General features: G+C 38.5%; 1 long non-coding RNA gene across 1 annotated transcript; it reads left to right on the forward strand.

The window, feature by feature from the left end:
* The first annotated feature begins 219 nt into the window (after positions 1-219).
* Positions 220-3360, forward strand: LOC124159240. Its single transcript, XR_006864933.1, has 3 exons — positions 220-414; positions 568-647; positions 3089-3360. It is a non-coding gene; the product is annotated as an uncharacterized LOC124159240 (long non-coding RNA).
* Positions 3361-3687: the final 327 nt, after the last annotated feature.

Below are 3687 nucleotides of genomic sequence, written 5' to 3' on the forward strand. Positions count from 1 at the left end.
ATTATGAAAGTACCGGTATACCGGTATTTTTTCGCCGGTACTACCGGTAGAGTACTATTATTGCTTTTTAATACTCATCACAAAAATACCGGTACTTTTTCAAGTACCGCCCATGCTTACCATACACGACTGCCCTTTTTCCCTTCACAACAATCTCCCCGTCCCTCACTACCATTGTTAGTTTGAAATTACATACAAACAACATGGTGGCTTGTTTATGTTATGTTACAGTGTGGTGCCACGGACTAATGATGAACATCAATTGAAACCAGGCGAGTAATAAGTCTGAGTAAAAATATTTGGAAAAAAATAAGTCGTATGATCAAGTATGAAACTCTGAAGGAGTTAATAATCGAGGATCAAGTGGGTGGAAAGAACGATAACGTACAGCTAAGGATAAAACCCATGGAACAGGTAATGGAGGATCTAAAAGAAAAAGACATTCCAAGTGTGGAGAAATGAGTTGTTGAAGGGCTTTCTCAACAAATATTATTATCAGTATTATTATTTGCTACACATTTCAATTTCACTCTGTGAACGGTGATGAATTTTTTTGTGATGCCACAGGAAATTATTCTCCTGGGATGCGGATCGAATCACTGACCTTTAACTTTCCGGGCCACTGCACAAACCACTACGCTATCCAGGTAAATTGATTCACGAAAACCCAAAGGTGAGCGGTTCGAATTTCGGCTCGAGGGGATGCGTTTGAAACTGATCGGAATGATTCACTGCGAGTAGTTGATTCTTAGGAGTTGGCCACCCGATGGAGTTTAGTATTTAAAATTATTTGTCCCGACGACGACATGAGCATTCGTAGTGTGTAATGTTAACTATAGGAATAATTACGAATTAATGTCAAGAACTCTCCCACAGAGAATTTTTTTTCCTATGGCAGTCAATTTGAATGTTAAGATTTCTGAGCATTGATGGAGATAATGATAGAATCCGCGCTTAAGAAGGCGCATGTCTCCATCTCGACCGGTTTTATGTAGCCTTTTTTTGACGTATTTCTCATTCAAAACATTTGACATAATCTTGAAATCTCCAGAATACATTCATTGGGACCTTATCAACATTTGTGAGTTCCCAAATGCAAAAAAATGCGTTAAGGCATGGTTACACGGTACATAAACACGTACAAGTTAATGTACCTACGTTTGCGTGAATGATTTTGGTGGAACGGAACGTGTACGAATACGTGAACCAAATAAGAACACGTTATATTTTCTGCGCATACATTCGCACAAGTTGGGTGGTTACACGATGCATTTTGGCGCTCATTACCGCGTTCATACATTTAGATATTAACCCGAACGTGTTAATGTATCGTGTAACCAGGCCTTTAGAGAATACTCTGAGGGAAAATTTTCAAATTTGAAAATTGAAAACGCAAATGCTGAGATAGATCTTTCTATAAACACACGGAATTTCAGGATGATGACGTTATTTTTAAGCGAGTAATCCGTCCCCAAAAAAGACCGATCGAGTGGGAGGTGTTTCTCCTCACAAGATTGATGAAAAAATTCAGTCAGATTAATGTTATAGTATAAATTTGGTACCCTCCCACTTCACAAGTCCTTGCTCGAGAGTTTCCGAAGAAAGGGAGGATCTAGAATGGAAATAGACCTCGTCCCGTGGTCTGGCATGCACTTCCTGCGCAGTTAGAGATGTAGTGGCGGAAGTGTGATGAATGAAAGGAGGGGAAGACGCATCGCTCTTATTTCGCAACACCCCCAAATTAGTCCGTTTTATTTCTCAACGTCTCCGGATCTACCTCCCCTCCAACACCCCTCAAACGGGAGTGAGACGCCAGATGTAAACGAACTATTGTGCGGAATGTTTAGGTATAATAGCCGAGCCTGGTTCGCACGGTGCTCAGGAAAAAATAAAGGAGTCTAGCTAGAGGCGGGAGTGCTTCACATCGCACGACCGGCGGAATCCCACCGAATAAGGAAGCGCCCTTTGATGGACATGGCCTGCGCCCGGCCCTCCTCCCTCGCGAAACAAGCGGGTGGCGCATATGGGCTCCCCATTATTGTCATAATCTCGGACGCTGCAACTATGCGGGAGGAAGCTGGATTGGAATGGGAAAAGAAAATTGTAAAGTCCTGCCTTCCGAATACCTTCTCGGAGTGCATTTGCCTCACTCGTCGCCGTTCGCATTCCTGGAAGGCGTGTGAAGATATATACATACTTGAGTTGTAAAAAAAGGGAAAACTCGTGAGTTATTACTCCACGCAGCTGGCGAAATGCTGTAATTATGGTCATGGTGTCGAAACTCGAAAGAGATGGTACAAGCGAACGTGGTGAAGAGGAAGGGCCTAATTTTTATCGTAGCTCAAGATGCTTAAAAATTTCGTTGTCTCTTTTTCGTTCACTGTATTCCCCCCCAAGCACATCCCGTTATAAAGTTCCAACTTTTTAATTGGGAATTTTATGTGTTCTGGTCTTGTCCCGAGTCTCCTATAATGGCTTTATGCAATGGTCGGCCTGAGTTTTGACTCCAGAAGGGAATTTCTTCTCTGCAATTAAAACGATTGTGGCACCCATATCCCTAGAAATTATTATCCCCTATCTATCCGTGAATATACGTATAATTAAACCTATGATTACCTTCCTTTTTTTAGTTTCACGGTAACTGCGATGTAATTATGTTTGAAATACGTTCCTAGCTACGATCTTGAGTTCACTGTTTGTAGCGTTGCAGTTTTATGTTGTGCCCATATCAAATGTAGCGATATAGAATAAAGAATTACTTAGCGATTCACTATGATACTTAGATTGGACGATTTATTTAACAATCTAAGTTTAATCTACCCATGAAAACCAATAATCCATCGGTTGTACGTCTATCGTTAATGACATAAAGTAAATATATTAATAACCGTTAATTATTACAGGGTAGGTAAACTTTATGGGGCTTTGATGAACTTTTTTTTATATGTTTTTATTAATGCATGAGTAAATAGACCTTTTTCTTAACGATATTTGGTGGGTTATAATAATTATAGTTTTTCCTTATTTTATTTACCGAAACATTTTCTGATAACTAATGGGCAGAAATGATACCATTTCCTTCTTCCAGTAATAATTTATGTTCAATAATTCATGTCAAGCAGCCAAATGTCATGAAAAAGTATGTGACCAGTGAACCGAATAAGTGGTAATGGAGAAGAAATATTATTTTGGCATTTGAAAATATTTAAATCTGTTAACGGAAATTATCCTAAATCTACCCAATGAATTCTCTGGTTGCAAGTGAGTTACAATTATGGTTAATCGGTGAGAATAATCTACAACATAATGAAAAACAATCATTGGAACAATAACTCTAAAATGGAGATGAGGGAAGGAAATTATTTTATTACTCGAAGCGTTTGATTATATGCCAAGAATCCGAATTGACTATAAAGTAAGATGGATTGTGAAATGCCTATAACTTTTTACAATAAGTCCTTTCCAATAAATGCTCATTTAAAGATTTCTTAAAAGTGAAAGTCACTATTTAAAAATATTTATGCCTATTAGCAAGCATTTTTAGATTTTCATCACAGGGTAGAGAATTTCTTTGTTTAGTGGCAAAAAGAAAATATAATTTGATACTCCTTAAACTACAAAAAAACACTAAATGGAGTTCAATTTATTCAAAGAGGAGTTTAATTTTGATCACCAACCGCCTCTATG

The sequence above is a fragment of the Ischnura elegans genome, chromosome 1 (genome assembly GCF_921293095.1).
Source record: "Ischnura elegans chromosome 1, ioIscEleg1.1, whole genome shotgun sequence".
In the NCBI taxonomy this organism is placed as follows: Eukaryota; Metazoa; Arthropoda; class Insecta; order Odonata; family Coenagrionidae; genus Ischnura; species Ischnura elegans.